The sequence below is a fragment of the Cavia porcellus genome, unplaced genomic scaffold (genome assembly GCF_034190915.1).
Source record: "Cavia porcellus strain 051 isolate PalLab524CR breed Dunkin Hartley unplaced genomic scaffold, mCavPor4.1 scaffold_18, whole genome shotgun sequence".
Taxonomy (NCBI): Eukaryota; Metazoa; Chordata; class Mammalia; order Rodentia; family Caviidae; genus Cavia; species Cavia porcellus.
The window spans coordinates 49,775,531-49,799,073 of NW_026947501.1; positions in this window are offsets into that span (position 1 = coordinate 49,775,531).

The following is a 23,543-nucleotide window of genomic DNA, read 5'->3' on the forward strand; positions in this document are numbered from 1 at the left end:
GGAGAGCACAGAAAACTGAATGCAGGGTAGGCTGGGGAGCAAGCCTGAGCTCTTCAAATCAAACCCCTTAGGAAACACTCTCAGCTGGAAGGAGGGAGGGAAGGACGGAGAGAGGGAGGAGGCACCGCTGTGCTGAGGGGCTGCTCCACAGCCCCGTGTGACCCACAAATACGTGTGCCTCCATGGAAAGCTGCCCCTAACACTCCGAGGAGCCTCTGACTGAGCTTTCAGAAACACCAGGCAGCAGAGTCCGTTGATGCCCTTCCCGGGCTGACTCAGGTTGTATGCACACGAACTGTCCCGACAGGTAAACAGCAAGCTGAGTGTCAAGACAGAGAGAGCAGCTTGAAGAAAGGGAAGATGAAAAATAATATTTTGCTCACAGCACCTAGGGTGCCAGGGCGGGTAAGGGAGAAACCAGCATTAGCCACGCAGCACCACACAGGCGTAGAGGGGAGGTGGGCTTGGCTCTGAGGCCAGGACACCACCGGCCACTGCACAGGCCTGGCGCAGCCGTGAAGCCTCTTGCAGCTCCCACAGTGACGAGGACAGGGCCTGGGTGTCAAAGGTGGAAGTGACAAGCATGCTTAGCCCCGGGGTCGACAGTGCAACCAGCAGGGCTCAGTGTGGTCCCTGAGAGGCTAGGGCTGGCCAGGAAGAAGCCAGGAGACCGTGCCAGAACTGGGAAACGCTTCTTATAAAGGGAGCCCTCAATCTTCAGGGCAGAGTCCAGTGACCCGGAGGGGCGAGTAGGGTCCCGGGGAAGTGACCCGGCTCTTGAAGGTGGGAGTGGAGGTTGGACTGGATGGAGGGCAGTCGGGAAGATGGAGGGTGGGGGAGTCCGTGGGCCTGGAGCTCCGTGATCTGCGGGGAGGGGAGGGAGTGGGAGTCCAGCCGGGAAATCACAGGCTCAGATGCTGACTTGGAGAGACCGGCCCTGTTTGGTAAGAATTCCAAGGGCTTGAGCAGAGGCTCTGGGGCAGGGTGGGGACTGACAGGCACATGAGGAGGGGAGGAAGATGGGGAGAAGTGGGGTACAGGAGGCTGCCATGGGAACCGGGCCCAGTGGGGTAGGAGGACAAGCATGACAGGGGACAGTGGAGAGGGACCCGGGTCGGTATCCCTGGCCTCTCGCTTGGTTTGGTGCTCTGCTGCCATGGTCTCAAACCTTCGGTAGATTGTGAGCAAACAGCCCCCCACATGCTGAAATGAGTCTCATCAGTAAGGTAGCCAGCCTTGGAAGGGGCCCAGCGGAATGCCTGGCCGTGAGGTAGGGCAGGAGAGGAACCGAGAGCCTGGTGGGGAATTTGGCGGGGAGAGCAGGGGAGAAGGTTTCGGGAGAGAACATATTTGCATCAAATGCCAGCCGTGGTGGGAAGAGCTTGCTAACATGTTGAGAAATTGGTCTGAGGGCTCAGACAGGAAGGTTAAGCTATTTCCTTGGAATTCCGAGTCATCTTTTTAAACGTTCCTTCAAAGGATTGCTTTACTTTGTTTTGATGAGCTAGTTTTTTAATTAAAAAATAAAATTCATGAAAGCATTTGTTTGATAACACACGAAGCTTTGGAAGTAGGTGTCCTAGTCACTGTTCTCATCGCTGGGACAGGATAGCGGGCACCGGAAATGGAAGCCAAGAGGTGGACTTCGGCTTGCAGTTTGCAGGGTGTTCAGTTCTTGCTGAGGTCAGGGACAGCGCACAGAAGGGCCAGGCAGAGGAGGGCTGCTCAAGGCAGGGGACAGGAAGTAGAAGGAAAGGAAGGGAAAAGGGGACCCTTTCCAGGTCACGCCCACAGCGACACCTCTTCTGATCAGACCCCATCTCCTGAGGGCAAGTCACCCTTGAGCTCCAGCAATGCCAGCACCCAGCAAAACTGTGGCAGGCCTGAGGCTGTCTAGACCCCAAGCCTAAGGAGGGGGAAGAAAAGCATGTGAAGGACTTGGAGCGGCACCCAGAAGGTCACTGTCGTGGGCTACAGTGCGTCTTCTTTCCTCCTCCGCCCCAAATTCCTGGGTTGAAGTCCTAATTCCTAGTACTCCGGGACATGGCTGTATTTGGGGAAAGGGTCTCTACAGAGATAACAAAGAGAAATGAGGTCCCTGCAAGTCCTCATCCAGTATGGCAGTGCGGCATGACAACGGGAAATGGGTCATTGACACACACGTGGGAAGAGCAGGGGAGGACACATGGGAGACAGCCGCCGGCCAGCCAAGGGCTTCACCACAGCCGTGGGAAATGCACCCCTGCACCAACTGCCTGGTGTTTGGTCTGGGATTTCCAGCTTTCAAAACTGTAAGAAAGTAAATTGTCTAAGCTCCCAGCCGAGTCGTCAGAGCACTGGAGGACTATAAGCCATGCTCCTCCGGGAGAACAAGGAGACAGTGTGGAGGTGTTCAGGGTCGAGGGTGAGGTCACAAAGCAGGGGACACCCCAAGGGTGGGGTGCAAATGGCAATGCAGGAGGCCAGGGTGACACAGGCCTCCAAGAAAGCTTTTGGGCTATCAACCAGGAAATCGACGGTGACCTTTGAGAGGATGATGTCAGGGGTGCAGCAGGGGAAATCCAGGCGCACGGCAGGGAGAGGACGTGACCTGCGTGTCTAGGGATGGTGACTCCCAACTTTCAAGAAATTTCCCTGGAAAGGTCAGGCGCGAGCCAGACAGCAGGTGAGGGGAAGTGGGATGGAACTGGGGAACTCCTGGGAGCAGGGCTGGGAACCCCAGAGAGGAGCCCCAGGGCCCCAGGTGATACTTGCCAAACCATGGAGGAGGAGCGGGGCAGCCCCCTGAAGGCATGGTGCCTGCAGGAAGTGGGGGGAAGGGTACTTCTGGCCCCCGATTCTTGGTCTTCTTTGCTCACCCTCTGTTTGTAATCCCCTGCCTGAATTTAGGGGTGGTTCGGAGAGCCCTCCCAGCTCTGGCTGTGCAGGACCTGAGTGAGGGTCTTGTACTCAGGCTCCTCCCCATCCGTGGGTGGGGATAGGCCAGGAGGTCCTGCAGCTCCCTGAGGTCCAGGAACCTGAGTGTCCCGAGAGAACACAGCTGGCCCTTCTCCTCCAACTAAGCAGCACAGTGCGGACCTGGGTTTTCCACCCTGGCTTCCTGGGCCCAGGCCCTGGGCCAGCTCCCTTTTTTCTTGATGAAGGTTGCTGAATTTCCAGGTAGCTTCTGATCCAGGACCCTGCTTCCCCATGGCTAACAGTTTTCAAACTTTTAAAGAAATGGCTAAACTCATCTTTCAAACCACACATTTTAAAAATCCCTAAAATACCACATGGCCAAAGGTGCATTTTATTAGTATACAGTTCCACTGTAACTACAGTCACACATCATAAAGTTCCAGCAACGGGAATTATGGGCTGTTCTAATAAATGGCAAAAATAGAAAGTGGGGTTATGGGAAACCCTTTCAGTGTGAGGCCTGCCTCTGGGCCAGTTTGTTTCTGCAGTCTGTAATGAGAAACTCCTAATTCACACAGATAAAAGACTGTAAACCGTAACTGTTTCTTTAAAAATATCCAGTCTTGTAACCTTGGGATATTCTTGGAGTTGCCAACAAATGATAGCAGATAATTTATTCAGAAGACTTTGTAAAAATGCCTTACCTTTGCAAAGCAGCTGACCCGCTCTGAACCTATGATACTAGTATCTTATGCAAAAAAAAAAAAGAAAAACAAAAAACAGTTAACAGTTTTTTAACAAATGAAATTTGAGGGAGATACTTGCAGAAACCTCTGTGTATGTGTGTGTGTGTGTGTTACAAATGAAAGTCTAGGAGCTGAGAGCCACTTCGATCCTCAACATGGTCAGCAGCAAACGTCTACTGAATGGCTGGCTGCTTTGTGACAGATCTGTACAGGGCTGGAGACAGAGAATCAAGTGTGACGCATCCCTGTGTGAGAGGACTTCCATCAGGAAGATAAGGGGGTGTAAGAAGGAGATCCTACTAGGTATACTATATTCAGCTGATCATGCAGGTTGGGGGACAGGTGCTCGGGACATAGTAGTTCCCCAACCCCTTGTACACAGTGGCTATAATTCTGTTCTGTAGATGACCGAAACTGCGGACTTTGTAATCCTCAGTAATCCTCCTGCCTTGATTCCCAAGTGGCTGGAACTGCAGGTGGATGCCACTACACTAGGCTAGAATTTGTGTTTTTTAAAAGATGTGGAGGGCAGGAGACCATGTAGGGGACTGCAAGGAGGCCTAGGTGCCCAGGGCTGCCAGAGTGCACTGTGGGGGGCGGTGTGGAGACAATGTCAGAGCTCAATAATGGTCCCCTGTGGATGAAGAAGAGGGAGGAACCGAGCATGCCCTCCCCACGACCCTCGGCTTAGCTAGCGACCACAGAGTAGGAATTTGCATCCTCGTCTTCCTGCCTCTGCAGCCCTTCCGGTCAGCTCGGTGATCATCAGACTCCAGGCTGAGAACCAGCTTCTCCGCCCACACCTGCAGCGAGGGAGTCTCCTTCATGGGGCCTCCCTCAGCAGGGTCAGTGGGTGCTGCTCAGTTAGCCTGCTCCACACTGAACTCTTCCTGTGACCACAGGGCTCAGCTGCTTACTTTTCCAACTACAAAGTCCACAGACAGGCACACTGGTGACTGGGCAAACATTCCTCCCTCTGGGCTCTTGTCATAGGGCAAGAAGATATTTTGCAGAGAAATCCCAATTGTGGGGAACCCAGACTGGGGGAGGTGGGGAGGTGGGGGTAGGGATGGGGTAGGAGGTTACTACGTGTCTGACCCTCAGCATGGCCAGGGTAGCCGCAGTGTGGTTCCCGGGGTGCTGGGGTGCTAGGACTTTCTCAGAGCTGGGTGACGTTGATGTCCAGCATCAGGCGTAGTAGGGAAATAAAAACCCTGCACAACCAGATTGTGGAAGTGTTGGGAAGGGACCGGGGTGGGGAATTTGTGTGGTTTCTTAAAACGGGAAGTTCTGTCCCAAAGCGTGTCATATCTGAAGTGCAGGGTGTCCCAAGTGCGTTAGAAGAGCCGCATGCAGCCTTCACTCGCCCTATGCGGTTGATCATGGTGAACACCCAACTTTGTACCACCCCCCATGACCTGAGTGCACAGCAGCTGACACAGACTCTGCATCGGGCCACGCTGAGATTTTTATTAAGCCAAAGAGAAACTCCTGTGTTGTTGGATTGCAGAGCAGGAGATTTAAATATAGAAGGCAGATTTTTAACTTTAAAGACTCGCTGTCCACCCCGCAGGTGAATGGTACCAAGAAAGGCTGGGTCCTGCTGCAAGCTGTGCCGGGTTGGGAAGCACGGAGCTGCAATGCAGGCTCAGAAGAAAGCAGGCACAAATCAGAAGCTGGCCCAGAGCTCGTGTGTAAAGATGCCCTGCACCAGTGTGTGTGGTGGGCAGGCAGGTCACGCAGCTATCTCCCCTTGAATGGCTCCAATGTGCTCCTTCCAGGATCCTTGTCCCCAAGGGAGGAGGAGACCAGGGCTGAATGGCCCAGTGTCCTCTGCACAGGAGGAAAAGTCTCCCAGCATTCACCAGGGAGCTCCTTAGGGGAGGTGGAGGAAGCTGGTGAGCAGATTGGCTGGGGATTGCAAATGTCTGCTAACTGCAGAGACCCCTCTCTGGCCGAGCAGTAGGTGGTGCAGAGGGCAAGCTGGCTGCAGCCTGGGCCGGGTCCTGACTGGCTTCTCATGGGCCGTGTGGGGAAGTTCTCGGTGCCCTGCACTTTGCTTTGCTCCTCTCCGATGGACAGAAAAGTGATTGGCTCCTCGGCAAACCAGAGCTTGTAACATCTACAGTGCATGTGAGTGCCCACACAGTCTAGCCCTGCATGTGCATGGGTGGGTGGGGCTCCCAGGAGGCCCCCCAGGAGCCACACACAGGAGCCACATACATCCACTCACGCCCTGATGTCCGTTTCCATCCCCACCCTGCCTTCCTTCCTCCACCCTCTGTCCCATGCTGAGCTCTCCCTGCCGTGTTGCGGGGTCACTCGCACTGCTCCCAGATCCCTCCCGTCCTCCTCCTCTGCCCCAAAACCCTCTTGTCCTTATCCCTGTCCCTGGACTCTGTGGCCAGGTAAGCTGGGCTGCACCCAGTGCAACTTCCCGCCCACAGCCCTGTCCTCAGAGCCGGGTGTGCACTGCACCTGGAACAGGCCCTTGTTGTGCTCCAGAGGCAGTGACAGGAAGAAGCCAGTTCCGGGTGTCAGGGCCAGTGCCTGACACAACCTTCCAGGCGGCCTTCCTTCACTGTCCTGTGCTCCCAGTTCACCCACAAGGTGTACATCAGCCTCTCTCAGCCCAGCCTGCTCAGTGTTCTCACGCCACTGTGGTGGCCCTGGCCAGCTGTCCCCTGAAACTGTGGCCTCCAGCATGTCCACCTGTGTGGCCAACATAAAATACACTCAGGGGATGATAACTAAACACACTGACAAGTAAACCAGGGAGTTTCAGGTAGTCAGGACTAGGAAGCAAAGTTCACCAGGGTGACAGGCGAGGGTGACTGGGTGGGCCTGGGGAAGGTGGCTGTGCAGAGGGAGAGGGTTCTGGGTCTGCCTGAAAGCATAGGTGCAAACTTGCACCAGTGGGAGGGCCTGAGGGCTGGAGATGATGACGGGCCAGACACAGGGGCAAAAGGGTCAGCAAGGTGCAGGAGGCAGAGACCTGATGGCTTTTAAGCAGAGGGGAGACTTGATTTCTCCCTTTCTTCACTCAAGTGTATCCACTGGGAACCCACAAGGATGCCAGAGATGAGTGGATTGCGGGGAGGCAGAAGTGAATCAAAGGTTATTCTACCTTAGCTCGCAGTAGTGCAACTGGGAAGTGACAGAGCCTTCAAGAGGCGGGGCCTAGTTGGGAAGGGCTTTAGGTCATTGGGCGGGACTTCTATAAGAGGCAGGGCCTACTCGGGAGGTCTTTAAGTCATTGGGTTGGGCCTCTATAAGAGGCGGGGCCTAGTTGGGAGGGCTTTAGGTCATTGGGCGGGACCTCTATAAGAGGCAGGGCCTACTTGGGAGGTCTTTAAGTCATTGGGTTGGGCCTCTATAAGAGGTGGGGCCTAGTTGGGAGGTCTTTAGATCATTGGACAGGGCCTCCAGGGGACAGTGGCACCCTGTCCTCTTCCTCAATCTCTTTTCCTAGTGATGAATTTTGCTCTGTCACACACAGAGCTATGACGAGCTGCCTCATCATAGGCATCAGAGAAGTAGCTAATGAATCAAGGAATGAAACCTCCAAAACTATGCCCTACCATAAGCCTTTTCTCTCTGTAAGTTGATTACTTCAGGTATTTTGTTACATTGATGAAAACTAACACAGTTTGTTCATAAACAAATGATAACTTTTGAAATCTGGTTTGTTGGTCTCCATAACTGACGTTGAACTCCAAGGCCAATTGGCTGGTGATTGTGTGACATCCAGACAGGTCACAGACCAGTGCCTGGAGCATCTTGACTTTTCTTTTCTCTGAGCAGCTTGTCACCAAATGCTGTTCACTGGAGCCTGACCTCAGGCTCCTATGTAAGCAGAGCGACCAGTTAGGCTGGAGGGATTTGCGATGCCCAATTTTTCTACATCTTTCCCATGTTCCTGCAGGCTCTAATGAGGTTGGGTACAGTTGGGTGAGGGTCTCCAAGCAGGCAGGGGCCGAGGGACAATGAGCTGCAGTGCAATGCTTCGGGCACCTGGACTTCATGGTGTGGACTTCCCCAACACAGTGCCCTTTGCCCCCGGATGCAATTTGTCATCCACAGAGGACGAAGGGCTGTCTTGGGGCCACCTGTTTGGGGTCCATGTGAGAGAGGTGTTCTGGGCAGGGCTGAGGCCACAGGTCCCCTTTGCTGACCCGGCAGAGTAATCCAGCACCTCAGAAGATGGGTTTATCCAGATAAATAAGAGTGTTCCAGGGCAGGGCTTCTCCCCTCAGTACCAGCGTCTGCCATGCAGAGTGAAGCCAAACAGAACACGGAGGCTGACTGTTTGGGGTGCAGCTGTGCCCACCCTTGACCTTGTCCCTCGGGGGGGCACCCTCACCCCACCCCATCACTCCTCCACTGTGTGCTGGCACCCAGGCTCTCCTCTCACCTGCTTTCCCTGGGATCTTCCAAAAGAAAAAGCTGCCGATCCGTTTTGTGGCTTTTCTCCCATGCACCACACCAGCCCACTTGAGCAGAGCACACGGGGTCCAAGGCACCTGTTTCTCGTTCACACCATGGCACCCAGGGCCGGAGGTGAGTGGCTGCTATGTGGCATCTTGTTGGCCTATGGAGTTGGAAGCCCTTTTTATTGAGATGCAGAACTTTCTGGAAACTTGGACAGCATCATCATGGCACCCACAGGAGACAGAAACCCTGGATTCTCAGGGCAGAACTAAGCCAGTGATTTTGTTTGGGGGGAACCTGGGCTCTTTGCTCTTGTTTTAAACTTGTGGCCCCTGGAAGTGCAGTTCGAGTCGGGATCCAGTGGATAGTTCCAGGTGGAGGATTCCAGCCCTCTGTGGCCTCTGAGCTCCTGCTGCCTTCTGTTCCATGGGGGAAGCCCCACTCCTTGTTCACGAACTGTCAGACTGTGTCCCGCCTCCATCTGTACATCACTTTAGTATCTCTGACCCACACACCTGTGGCTGGCTGCTTGAATCCTAGGACAGTGCTGATAATACTTTCTGCTCGCAGTGGCTGAGCTTTTTCCAAAACTCATTCTCCATGAAAACAAGAATTGTTTTTCACAGGTGGGGACTGGGGCCTTTTGCATCTGCCAGCCAAAGAACGAGAGAACAGAGCTACCATGGCCCAAAGAGCCGTTGTCATTTCCAACAGCTCCATGGCACAATTGTGCAAAGTGAGCACTGGGACCCTGCACACTGTCACCGTGCAAACCCCCAAGCTGGCTTTCTGTCCAGGCTCACGTGGGAAGCTGCCCTAATGTCCGTCAGCTGAAGGTGGATAAATAAACCATGGTACGGGCCGTCACACAACCATCAAGGACAGGGAACCGACTGTCACCACACACAGCAGTCGATGGACCGCGCAGCCTCATGCAAGGAGCCGCATGCCACAGCAGACACGCACCGTGGTTCCACTGATGCAAAACACAACCCACAAAGCTGTGGCGGCAGAGTCGGGAGTTTCTGTTTCCCTGGCCAGGGTGTGTGTGTTGGGGGGGGGGTGTTTGAGCATCCAGGGTGCACAGTGTTGACAGGCATATTCAGCCTGTGACAGTCCACTCATCCGGACACCTGGGCCGTGTGCGTTCTTCTGTACGCATTTTATCTTCAATGAAACATCAGAAATGAAACAAAACAAAGGCAGGAGGATTACAAGCTGGAGCCCAGCCTGGTAACTTAGTCAGAGCCCATCTCAACATTTAAAGATATAATAACAAAGTGCAAAGGGCTGGGACTATAGCTCTGCCCACCCTGGTCCAGGCTCCAGCACTGGGAGCAGACAGAGCCGGTCCTACTCCCTGAGGCCTCTTCTGGGAGCATCTTTTGCTGTGCTCTTGTGGCTGTCTCCATGTCCTGAATCCATTCACAGTGTTTACCCTTCGTGGTCACTCTGAAAATCCATATTTTGCTCCAGTCTCCAGGGACTTCCTCCTGGGGAGAGGGGTCTGAGGAGGGACCTGAAACAGGGAGAGAGGGAGAAGGTAGACAGAGGAGCTTGGGGGTCACCTGTTGGCCCTGGAGAAGGACGGGGGAGGGTGAAACCAGCTTCCTGCATGTTCCAGGAGTGAGGAGGGTGAGCCAGGTCTTTGGGAGATGAAGCCCAAGGGTCTGGGTGGCAGAAAGCTCTGGGAAGCCTGTAGCTCCGAGGGTCAGAAATAGATTGTCAGTGGGGAAGAAGGCTCTGGAAAGTTCTGTAGACATAATAGCCTTCGTTACTGTCTTGCCCACGGCTCTGTCTCCTCAGGAGAGGCCCACAGTGGTTTGCTGTGTTCTTTTCGGATCTTTCACTGTTTGCAGAAGCAAAGAGACCTGCCCCCCTCCACCCTCTTTCTTTTAGTTCTTTCTTATTTAAAAAGAGAGAGGTTTCAGCTTGGGGCTGACTTCATTTAAAGATGTTATTCTCCATGGCAATGTGAGGCCCAGAGGAGAGGAGAGTTTCACCTGAATCCCCAGGTTTCTCAGTATCTTCAAATTCATCTCCATTTCTGAAGGGGACATGTGAGACAGACTTCAGCTCACTTTTCTTTCTAAATCCCAAGGCCCAGTGTGGCGTGCTTTAGCAAATGCTGCAGTAATGCGCTCTAATCCAATAAAACTCCACAAAACTCCATAAAAATATGGACCTCCATTGAGAGAACAGAGGCACCAACTGCTTCCATTATTAAAGATTTCTTGTCTTCACAAAAGGATCTGAAGTATGGGTGGAAATAGGTTCTCCTAACCTGTGCATTTAGAATGCATTTTACAAAATCTCTCCTTAGGAAGAGTTGCTGGGTATAAGTTGCACACAGAGGGAGGTCTGGGAGAAATAGCCTTCACCTCGGGCTTGTGAGGAAGATGCAGAGTATCCCCATGAAACAGGGGTGGGTCCCTCCTCCAGTCCAGGGATCCGTTTCCAATCCCAGTGTTTTAGTCCCTTTCCTTTTCTCTGCTACCCACACCTTAAAGGGAGAGAGGTTTATTTGTTTTACTTCAGTCCTTAAGACAGCATGGCAGAGGAGAGCTGCTCATAGCATGGCAAACAGGAAGCAGATGGTGAAAGGAGAAGCCGAAGCCAGGGAGGGTGATAAAATGCTTCCGGGTCATACTCCCAGTTTCCCCCGTTTCCAGCCAGGCCCCACCTCCTAACAGGAAGTCAGCTATAAGCCCCCATAATGCCCCCACTTTCCAAAAGCCCCACCTCTGAGTGCGTGAGACTTTGGGGGACATCTAGCTAGAAATCATAACAGATGACATTCCAGTAGTGAGATCCCCAAGGACCAGCTTGTCCCAGCTCCTGAGGTTGGGTTGGGGACAACTTGCTTGCCATACAGAACACTGCCTCTGGTCACCTTGGAGGTTTTGCTGGATGCTAAATTAACTAAATATGTTAGAACCCTAACAACACAAGACCCAGGGAGGTGAACCTTGGTGTCAGAAGGCCAGAGACACCTGGACCCTGTCCTTCCTGCTCCAGCCCACAGGTCAGGGACAGCACCCTCTTGGAAGCCTCTCCAGCCTCTCTGAGACAGCTCATACCCAGTGGCTCAGTGCCCAGGGCTATGACCTTTCAGGGACCTCTGACAATATCTCAGATGGGGAAAAAGTGTTAGCTCCTAAACATGAATATAAAACATTGAAATGGAAATAAATATTTAATTAGGAGCCTGCAAAAATGTAACCCAATGCCAGGTCCCCCAGAGCCTGGATGGTGCCATAAAACTCAGCCTGAGAAGAAATTGATGCTATAACAAGACCTTCAATTGAAGTCATAAAAATTGTACACCAAAATAAGTGTATTCGGTGGGATGTGAATATGTTGTCACGGGTTTCCTATGAAGTGGGTCAAGGGCTGGGGCCTAACATGGCCTCGGAATGACCAGGGATGGTGCGGGCCGCAACAGTCCTCACTTCAGGGCTGACTTCACCCCTGGGAACTTTGTCATCCTGAGTGCATCAGTGAAACTCGTGGAGCAGTGTTTTCTCGTCTGCAAAATGAATTCCAGTGAGATCAGGACCATTAAGGTTAATTTGTAGATGACAGCTGTGTGAAATATTGATTTATTTTTATTTGGGACGAATCTACAATAACCATGTAGGACAAGATTTTTCTCATCTTCTGAAACTCTACCTAAAAACAGGTCTGTATTAGGGATGACCCCAAGTGAGCAGAGCTGGGGGCAGGAGCCTCTCTTGGGGACCCCAGGGACATTGTGATGAGCTTGGGGTCTTCTGAGGGACAACAGAGTTTTCCTCTCTTGGATACTCGTTGAAAAGCATATTTGTATATTTCCGATGTCCCTAAAATTCACCTAGAGGTGGTCACAGGGTCGGTGGCTGTATAGAACAGACCGTGGCACAGGCCCAGCTTCCTGAGCCATCACCCCAGCTTCAGGTGATCTAACCCATGGCACACAGCCTGTGGCATCTCTCTCCCAGGTCCCTGTCCCAAAGGAAGCACAAAGACGCCCTGGCCGGGTCAGTCTCGCAAGGTGCCACCTCAGTGGCCCTTTCTCTGAACTTTGCCCCGTGGTTGCCCCCCAGGTACGATGTGGCATTTTGTCTCAGCATAGGAGGACACTGGCCAACACCAGTCTTCAGCCAGAAGTACCGGATTGCAGAGAAGATGCAGTGAAATCTGCCATCGCCCACACATCCTGCCCTGCAGTTAAATATGTTCCACACTGTCTAGGAAGAGGCATCTAAGATGCCAAATCTGGTTAAACTGGACTCCCCCACCCCACCCTGTGAGGTTCTCTGGATTGACTTAGGAGTAGGACATTTTGGGGGCTCCTGGGAGAGGTTTTTGTCTTGCTCTCTCGTTCTCACGGTGGCTTTCTCTGTGGCCTCTGATGGGTTTGGTTTAATGACCAACCTGGAGACGCCCTGTGCGCTGAAGTCCCTAAGCCTGAACACAGCTTCTGTCTTTTCTGCTTGCCCTCCTGGTGGCCCTCAGCTGTGCATCCCTTCAGATCTGCCTGAGAGGCAGCTATTTCTGGAAGCCTCTCCCTTGCGCCCACAGACCACAGGGCCCTCTCCTCCTTTGAATGTCAGTGACCCTTGTTCTGTTTATTTTCTGTAACAGAATACACAAGACTGGGTAGCCTATAAAGAAAGAAGATCTACTTTGAGTCACAGTTCTGGAAATCAGAGAACATGGTGCTGGCCTCTGCTCAGCTTCTAGCAAGGGTCACACAATGGTCCACATGGGCAGGTGGCCTGTGCAAAGAGAAACCAGAACCATGGGGACCCAATGCTGCAACACTTCGCTTTCCTGATAATGAAACTTTACTGTAAGAAGCCACATCCATACCATGCTGAGGGTGGAGTCCCTATGACCAAGCAACTGTTGAGGACCCCGAACCTCTCAGTGACACGACATCAGAATTAAGTCTCAGCATGGGCTCTGGTGGGGACAACACAAACCCAGTCCATGGCCTAGCAACCTCCTGGGGGCTGGTGTTCTTTGTTGGATCCAAGTCAACACTGGAGAAGACACATGAGCAAATGATCCAAGATCCTGCCCGGGAGAGTATCCAGGACCTGGTAGGGGAGGCTGGTGAAGGACAAGGGCCCAGCAGAGGAAGGGGACAGGAGCCTCCAGCAGAGACTCTGACAGCCAGCCACATAGGGAAGGCAGACTTCCAGTTAGTTTTAGGGAGCAGTGGTCAGCAAAGTGCAAATCCAACTCTGTGGAGGGGAAAAGGGGCTTGGACTCATCAGGGTCAGAGCCAAAGTGGCTACCAGTCTGTTGGACAGTCAGGGGAAGGCGCAGTGGAACTGGGGCTGGGTCCTGGCCTCGGGGCTTCAAGCGACTCACGTTCTTTGGGCACAGGGTGGATCATCACAGCACCACCTGCCTTCAGGGGTGTGAGAATGAACCTGCGTGACATGTACGGAATGGTACCACTACCTGTCACCAGAGCAATAAGCCTGGCCTGCTGGGCAGGAGCGGAAACCCCTGGGGAGAGGCCAACCCCAAAGGCCAGGTCAGGCAGGAGCTCACACCGAGGAGCGAACAGCCAGGCTGGCTGGGTCTCCTGGTCAGTGGGAATGCTGAGCTGTTCCTAATGGTTCCGGAGAGTCTACTGTGTGTCGTTAAAGCCAATGAGCAGAACCCCATCGCATACCTGCCTGACCTCTTCACTGCCCATGGACCATCAGACCAAAGCAGGTGGGCTCCAGTTTGGGTCACTATTGGCTTCTACACCCTCTAAGCACTTGTGTGGCTGAGTGAGTGGATGCAAGGCGGATGGATGTCCTTTGGCTGGACACTGCAGGGGACTCAGGTGCCCATCAGAGCTCCACACATGGTTCCCCCTTGGCTTCTTCCCAGCTCCAAGGGAAGCTCGTCCCCCTGCTGTGACCGTGGCCTTCCAGCCTCTTTCCGTCTCCTCAATGCCTGGCCCTGACTGTTTCCATCCACCTGAGCATCGGCCTCAGAGTCTGCCCCGTCAGGTGTGTGTGAGTTCCCAACCCCAGCTTCCCCCGGCTCTGGTGCCACCACCCTCTCCACCCCTCCACACAGCAAGGGAAGCTGCTAAGTTGCCAGGATTTACCGAAATGCAGAGCCGCCTGCTCCCCCCGGTGCTCATTACAAAAAGAAACGTCCTAGCCAGCTAAAAGGCCATGCAGAAAAGGGATCCCCACAGCCCCCCTGCCCCAGAAGAGAGGGCGTCAGCACAGCCCCGAGCCACCCTCCAGCCTCTCCTGGTCTCGGTCAGGCTGTCTTCCCTGCAGTCCAAGTTGGACTTGAACTCACTACATAGCCAAGATCCTGACGGTTCTGATACCAATCTCACCGCCTCACTATGGCTTCACCACTTCAATGCACGGCATGAAGTGTTGTAATTCTAGTCTTTCCTGTTCTTTGAATGTCACATGCATGGAATTAAATAGTAATTTTAAGACTGCCACTCTGCTGCACAAGCCCATCTTCCTTCACCCTCGGTGCATAGTATTCCTTCCTGCCAACAAATACTGATTTCTTTCCATTCTATAATCGCTGGATGCTTGGATTTCTTCCGTTTGGGGTACCTCTGAGGGATGCTGCTAATAACATTCTGTGAATGCCTCTTGTGCCCTGAGCATATGTGTCTGTTAGGAATTTCACCTGGAATGGAACTCCTGGTCACAGGGCACGCTCCGCAACAGCAGGCAGGCTCTGTGGAGTTGTCTGTCTTTCGATTTTGGATTTGTAAGAGTTCTTTCACGTGTAGGCACCTTGGTGAAGGAGTTGCAGGTATCATGATCTGTAAAATACTTTGATGCCCATTATTTGGTACACAGAAGTCCGTAATTCAGTGCAGTCCTATTTACCAACCTTGTTGCTTGCTTCACGCTATGTAAAGCAGGCTCTTGTCATGTCACACTACCTGTGCGGCGTCCTCCTATCTGGGAGTCGGGCTGGGAGTCTATAATCCCAGCACTTGGGAGGCTGAGGCAAGAGAGTCCAAGTTGGAGGAAAATCTTGGCTGTGTAGTGAGTTCAAGTCCAAACTGGACTGCATGATGAGACTGTCTCAAGAAAAAAAAGTCAGAGCGAATCTTTCTTGTTTTTCCTCTTCAAAGCGGCCTTACAATTTTTGGCCTTTTGCAAAGTTCCCATACAAATGTTTAAAGAAGTTTTCCTGGTTCCTTTGTAAGCCGACAAATCCTCACCCTTGTGGAAACACCTATAGACCTGTCTGCAGGAAACTGACGCACAGTATCTATAATTTCACGGACATGATGTTTATCCTTTTTCATGTTCCTGCAGTTTTCACAATAGTGCCTTGGTTCTTGGGTACATTTTTATTATAGTCATTGCTAAATTTGTGGTTTTTTGATATTATAAATTTTATTTTTTTAAATTTGTTTTTCTAACTATTTATTGATGGTATAAATATAACTAACTTTTATAGAGTGACAGTATCTCACAATCTCATAAATTACTTTGATTCATGGTAATGACTGAATAGATCGCTTTGGGTCTCTTTTTTCAGGTACCAGAAATTGAAGCCAGCACCTTTGAAATGAGCTGTATCCCTAGCTCATTTTAAGTTTTCCCATTTTGAAACAGGGATTCTCGAAGTCACCCAGTTGCCCCGCCTGGGTTCAAAGTTGGGGTCCTCCTGTTTCAGCCTCCCGGTGTCCTGGAATGCTCTGTGTGTGCCACCACATCGGCTTGGGTTTGTAAACACCCACTGTCATTACAACCTTTGGATACTGAAAGTGTCCTTTCTTGCTTTCCAGCCCACGTGCCTTTCACGTTTGCATTTTTCTCTTTCACTCTGTTGACTGGGGTGTCCGGCAGGACAGCAAGCAGCAGAAAAACGGCACCTTCTCCTGTGATCTGGGTCCTGGAGGGCTCAGGCTTGTTATGAAGTACCATGTGCACTGTTGACACTGTCCCACTCAGTCCCATCAGACCAGATCAACAACCACAAAGTAAGTGAAACAGAGGAAGTTTAATAGGGAAAATCACGAAGTCCTTGCAGGAGGCTGAGATGAACAGAAGAGCTGTCCTGGGGTCCTGGAGGGTTAGGAGAGGCCAGGGAGCCCCCATTGGAAGGGGCTCCTTTTCAAGGCTCGGCACAGCAGTCACTGAGATAAGCAGTTCAGTCCCTGGGGAGGGGGCAGAGAAACTTGCTGTGGTGCCTGAGTGTGGGTCAGTGCCGTAGACCGACTGTGGCTCAGTGCCGTAGACCCGTAGACCGACAGGGACACACTGTTCCTGGACCAGCTGCCCAGGGTGCCGGATGAGGGCAGGAGATACGCCAGGGCATGGCAGGGCCCCAGGAGGACAGTTATTGGGCCCAGGCTGCAGGGCTGCTGAGGACCACTGCATGACCTCCGCTGGCGCAGAGCACCCTAAGACCCCCGAGTCTCACCCCTTGGATCATCCGCGGCTGGAGAGAGAAAGAGCAAAGCCCCACACGCTGGAACCAGAAGAGGCGAGAGGCCATTCTCCCGCTGGCTCTCCAGCACCTTCATTTGTCAAAGTCTTAAAGGAGACAGGCTGGGCAAACCCCATCTGTCACAGGCAGGTCCCCAAGAGTGAACTTGGAACTGAGAGGACTTAACTGATGACAGCGCCATGCCCTCAGCAGTCCAAGGACCTGCGCCTGTGCGTCCAGGTGCTAGACGTCTTCTCACAAACGGGTCTTGAGTTTTGCGAAATGGTTTCCTGTATCCACTGAGAAGCTCAGCTTTTCCATTACTAGAGGGGTCAGGGATGCTAATAAACATTTTTACTGAGCTGATACATGCATCTGTCGTGTTCGTGTTCCCCTTTGCAGCTGTTTCATCCTCTGTGTGGTGTTATTAATTTATAAGCATGGTCACTGCGATTAGTCCTGAGTGTTTTCCTGACCCTGGGGTGACTCTCCATCCCCTCCGCTCAGCTCTCACAGCCTGAACCCGCTTCCCACCTGGGAGCCCTTCTAATCTAGAAATACACATTTGTCCTTTTGAGCTTGGTTTATGTCGTTCAGCATAACATTTCAAAGTTCCTCTCTGCTGCAATGATTCAGGACATTATTTATTATTATCATTATTATTTGTGTGGGGGGTAAAATAATAGTCCATTCTGTATTCAAATTTTGGTTTTCCACCATGGTGGCTAATTTTGTGTCCACTGTGGTGGTGAATTTTGTGTCAGCTCGGCTGGGCCGTGGGCTGCCTGGATATCTGGTTAGACATTATTTCTGGGTGCATCTCCTGGGGTGCTTCTGGAAGGAACTAAGGTATGAGTGAATGGTGGATGGGCGTCAGTCAGCCAGCGTGCTGAGGGCCAGGATGTAACAGAGAGGCGAGGGCGGGACTCGCTCTTCTCAGCCTGACCCTGGAGCTGGACCATGGGTCTTCCCGGCCGGCTGGGGTGCTCATGGCTCCCAGGCTGCCCACACCCCAGAATCCCCACCACCAGCTCTCTAGCCCTCGAGTCTCTCAGCCACACCACTGCTTCCTTGTGTCTCCAGCCAGAATCTGACAGCAGATTGTGGGAATTTTCAGCATATACAATTGCAGGAGCCAGCACCTTGTCTCTCTTCTCCTATTTGTTTAGTTTTTTGATGATGACATTCATTGTGGAGAGCGGTACAGCTCCACGACACATCTCAGTTCTCCCTTCATCTCCCTCCGTCTGTTTCTCCACGCATACAGGCCTGTGCGCACACGCACACACACGCACACACATGCACACAGCTGTTTCTCTGCAGAGCACTCACGGATGCTGTGGCCCATCCGTCGCTGACACTGGGCTGTCTCTTCCTTCTGGCTCCCGTGGATAGCCCCGCTTCGTGCACACGCACACCCATCTTCCCTGGTTTTGGATAGCACCTGGCCACACGGCTGTCCTGCTGCTGACCTTGAGGAGCCGCCTCACTCCTTCCCAACCCAGCCAAACACTCTGCTCCCCCACAGCCTCAAAGGAAAGATGCAGCCCGAGCTGGCTGCCAGGTGGAAACGGGTGCTGCGTGCAGACGGCAGCCAACCTCAGGCTGTCTGTGCTCAGAACATGCACCATTAATTAGCTGCAGGCAAACTGAGAACATTTACCCTCTGAGCCCCGGAGGCATCCAGAAGGGCCAGGGCTGCTCTGCAGAACCAGGCAGGGGAAGGAGGCCCAGTCTGGCTCACCTCTCCATACCATCACCTTCACGGCCACAAGCAGCTGCTTCTTAGCCTTGACGGTGTCTTCTGGCTGTGGTGGCCGCCACAACCTCTTGGGTCCAGTCGTCCCAAGAGGACACTGGGAGGCAGTGGTTGCTGCCTCTCCAGTCCTCATCCCCCCAAGGTGTCCTCCAAGGTGACCGTCTGTCTTTGGTCTCCACAGCCATGGGTCTTCCCGTTCTGTCCCCACACACATCCCCACAGTCCTCATCCCTGGAGGCCTTACCCTGGGTCTCCTGCCACCTTCTGTTCATTGTTTTCCTTCTCTGGAAACAAAGCCCAGGGTTTCTGCCGCACTTCCTGCCCCTGCAGGGGGACGCCCACCAAGGACATCCAGGAGGAAAGGTAAACAGAAGTGTTTTCATCCTTTGCTTCTGTGCTGCTTTCTTAGGAGCACAGGAAGCTGTCGCTTTCTGTCTCCTAAATCTCTCCTCCCTTACTCTAAATTATCATTCTGCCTCCCCTGTCTTTCTCTTTCTCTGTTCACTGCATTTCTGCCACTTTAGCCCATTGCTCTTCTCAATTCCTGGTGAAACAAGTATAATTTCAGCACTTTCACGGGACATTTGGGTGGACGGGTGGTTGTGCTGGAGGGACATCAAGTGTCTCACTCATGAGCTCAATGCCTGACCTGAGCACAGAATGGGAAACAAGGGAAAAGACTGGATTTGCCTAAATGTATAAGAGCTGTTTCCATGGCAGCCTGGGAAGTGTCACAGGTCACGCATCTTTAGGAAAACGTTGCCCTTCCCGAGTGCCTTTCTACTGCCTTGTCCCTGGGCATTGCTTGGTATCCTTCAAAGGGGCATGAGTATCTGTTTCTGGGGGGCGTCTTGAAGGGGTCCCCTTACCTGTGACCTCAGACACCCGAACAAGTGCTGAGCAGAGGGCCAACAGGCTTTGCCCTCTGATGGCTGCTTCAGAGCCTCCTATGTGTCATGCAGGGCTGTGAGCTCACACCTGCAGCATCTGCACAGTCCCAAGGTCTGTGCATTGCATACTCATTCAGAGTGAGGCTGTGACCCAGTGCTGGAGGACACACTGGGTCCAGAACAGAGGCAGAGAGTGGAGATTTGCACAAGAAAAGAACCCTGGGCCCAGGATTTAACTCAGTGGCAAAGCACCTGCCTGGGAAGCCTGAGATCTGAGTTTGAGTCCCAGCACCAAAACAAACAAACAAAAAAGAACCCTACAGCAGGCTTCTCTACAAGGAGGGACCGAGGACAGTCCCCACAGCAAGTCCAGAGGGCCAAGCATGGCTGCAGAAGGGCTGACTCTGTGCCTTTCCCGCTGGCGGTAATCACCATATTTAGCTTGCAGACTTTGGTCTTCTTTCATAGGCTGTAATTTCCTCTAACGAACCCCAAAGTCTTCACACGTTCCTCACGTGCCTCAGACTCTCCTATAATAGCTGCGTGGACAAATCAAGGGGCAGGTTGGGAGGAAGCCTCTTCACATCACAGCCCTGTCCCCTTTCTCAGATATGTCCTTTCGTGTAAGCACAGGAGGCCCTGGGGTGCTGGTCCAGAGCCCCTGCTGTGCCAAGGGAGCCGGGGAAGAATGTGACAACAGAGGGAAAACCACACTCAGTACCCCCTCTCCAGGAACACTTGGGAGGGCACTTAGTCTGTGTAATGTTGTTGCCACAAAATACTAGAGACTGGGAATTTTATAAAGAAAAAGTTTTATCTAGCCCACAGTGCTGGAGAGTCCCAGGCATGGCACCAGTCTTTCTAAGCTTCTGGTGAGATGGTGGCAAATTGCATTGAATGGCAGAACACGTGGCAGAGTAGAAAGCATGCAAGAGACAAAACCCCAGGACCTGGCTTCACAACAGCCCAGTCTAACCCAGTCCCTGAGACCCAGCCACTCCCGAGAGACCTGACCCAGTCTCTTGAGAAAGTCATTAATCCATTCGTGAAGATGGAGGGGGCCACCATAGCCTAATTCTCCTAAAAGTCCCCCTGCCTTGCATTGCCAGTTCCCCTCAGTTTTGGAGGGTACAAACCACAGCAGACAGACTCCCCAGACTGCCTCGAGAAAAGGCAGAGTCTTCTCTGTTCTCTTGCTCCCCTGGCAGCATGGTCTCCGCTCTTTATGACTTATCTCCACAGGTGGCGTTCTGTGTACCCGGGGGAAAACCTCTCGCCATTCCCATCCCCCTCATTCTCTCCGGAAGTCTCAGACCTGAGATCCACAAAGCGACTGTAGGGACACCCCGTCCACCCTGGAAGGCCACGGGATCGAGGGTGTACTCACTGGTTTGCCTTGCTTCTCAGCCCTTCTGCACACACCAGCATCTCCTGTTTCCTATTTTTATTTCCTTTGGCTGCACTGCTATTCTGAGCCACTCAGTCCTGGACTGGGGTCTTCCTCTCTGGAAAGAAGCTGATGTCCTGCCGAGGCTTCATTTTCAGGGACCCAGCTTTTGGACTCAGTTTCTCTGTTCCCACAGCCACCATCCTAAGGTAACCTCCCGCTTTGTGCTCTGGCTCCTGCTGTGCCCCTCTTGGCCTCTGCTTTTGCCTCTTCTGGGAATCTGCACATTCCCACCTGGACAATACCTCCCTCAGCACTTGTTTATGTCACTTCTTGGTTAAAAGCCTTTAGTGGTTCTGTCACCTGCCTAAGAGTAGCTAACCTTCCTGGCCTAGCGTTAGAAATCCCCACTGTTCAGCCCTCCTCTTTGTTATGGCTTGTGTCTAGATGTCACCCCGAAGCCTCATGGGTCATAGGTGAGGCTTTTTGGAGATGGATGGGTTATGGGTGTGTGAACATGGCTTAATGCTGGATTAAGGGTGTGTGGTGCTAAATTAGTTTATTGATTGGAATTATGTAATTCTGGATGTGGCTGAATGGACATACTGAAGACAAAAGCCCCCCCCCCCCCCCCGTGTGAGTGACACCACCCAAAAAGCTTGCCTCCTGGCTGAGATAAAAGAGAGAGGCAGGCTCCCTGCTCCTGCTGCTTGCTGTCTGCTCTGCTACGGGCTGTTTCTCCTCTGCCATGCCGCCCTTCCTTGGAGCCAGCCAACTGTGGACTGAAGCCTCTGCAAACTGTGAACACAGATAATCTTCTCCTTCTTTAGCCTGTGGGTGTCAGGTATTATGTCCCAGCAACAAGAAAGAGTTAAGTAAAACATCTTTCCCTCCTCTAAACATCGCTCACCTCCCACAGGATGGATCATGCTTTTTGTTTTTTCCTCTCCCATCTCTCATGGTTTTTTTCACTGTCCAGTATGGTCTCTGTCTTCTTTGACCTTAGACACATCTTTTGCAACCCCTGCTTTCAGTGCCACACATGACCTGAGGCCACTATTTCTACAACCGTAGACGCCTCTTATGTTCTGATTGGCTGCTGTAAGGGTGGAGGTATTTGTCTGATTTCTCCACATGAATCAAGAGCTGGTGAGGGAACGGCTATGTTTCATCTGTGCACAGTCTCCTCAGACTCTGGAAAAGTGATAGATGCGCGCTGCTCAGGCTGTGTTGCTCAGAGAGACTGAGGGAGACACTGTTGACATAGAAAGCTCCAGCAAGAGAGCACTCAGAAGGAACAGGAAGAGGCACAAAACTCAGATCGGAAATTCCATCCGACCCACCAAGGAAACGGGGAGATACATCTTCCATAAATGGGAAGAGGATCAAGAGATGGAGGCAGAAGGAGAGAACATTAAAAGGAATTACAATGTGTTATACACATGTTCTGACTCCTACGATGGCTGTGATCATTATCCAGATGTGACAGATGTGGCAGATGTGACCACAGACATACTAAAACAAGAAGTCAAGAGGAGGGATTTCTGTATTTTCAATGAGAATTCAATGGGAAATGTTAAAGTTGTTTAAAGATAGATATAGATATAGATATAGATATAGATATAGATATAGATATACAGATAGATAGATATTGGCTTTTGTATCTTTTGAGTTTGACCAAATTAGGTTTGAAAATCCAACTACAAGGAGAAGAACCAAATATCCTCTCCCTGAACAAAATCCCTTTTTCTTGCTGGTTGTGTAAGAAGGTCTGATGTGAGCTCAAAGTGATTACTTTTCTGGTCAAGAATAGATCTTTTGCGAATACTACCAAGTTTGTCATTTTTCAAGTATTTTTGCAAACCTAGCTTAATCTATATGAACTATTTGAAAATGTGATTTTACTATGATTAGGTTCATTCTTCCAGATAGTGTAAATAGGGTCCTCTAAAAATACAAGTAGAAGAAAAAGACACGATCCAAAGCAGAGAAAAGGTTAGGCTTTACCCTCTAATCTTACAGGATTGGTACTATTTTTCTGGTCTGCTCAAATGATGCTGGTGTTTGTATCCAACAAGCTCAGAGAGCAAGTGACAAAATGGCATGTTTTGATATTAATTAAGTTTTGTTTGGCTTGGTTGATAGAAAGTATCTTTTGGTTGTAGAAAACACTGTTTTCTTACTTCACATTAACTGTGAGGGTGTTTTGATGTCAGTGAGTACTTGGTTAGTTTAGCCAAATTCTTTGGAATCTGGAGGAAAAAGATAGCCATGAAATAGTTTGTTTGTTTGTTTGTTTATCGGTACTGGGGATCAAATTCACGACCACCTGCTTGCAAGGCAGGCGCTTATGCCGCTGAGCTAAATCCCCAGCCCCCCATTTTTTATTGTTGATTTGATTTTAAGTGTACTTGGCTGTATTATCTCTGCTTTTTCATTTTAATCCAAAAAAAAGGTAAGCACTGAGGAATATTCAGATGCAAGCGGAGTTCCACAAATTCCAAATCCCCCAGGTATCTGTGTCTTTGTGTCTCTGTCTCTCCTGCGTCCACACACACACACCAGCCACGCACACAAACACACACACGTGCGTGCACACACACACATACGTACACGTACACTTCCACCACAACCAGTCACACTGGAGAGCAAATTTTGGGCCACACGAAGGAAATGAGATGATTTGTGAATTACCTGAACTTTCTGGGATTGTAAAGAAGCACAGAGCCTGGAAAAGCTAATGGTAGCACCTGGGGGATTCCTCCAGACTGTGGAATTGGACACACAGCACCCCTAAGCTCTGGGACCTGTAGCTGTGCTCTGTGGTGAGAATGGATACAGGAAAAAGCGATGGGGTGGCTGTGGCTTTTTCAGGTAAGATCCCGGATCTAAGGAGGCAGACACGGGGATATCTGTGGCGGTCGTGCCCTGTGATGCCAGCTATGGGGGTGTGGCCCATCCATAACCCAGCTGCTCCACCCTGGGGGCCATTGTAGGTTGGGCCAAGACTGCAC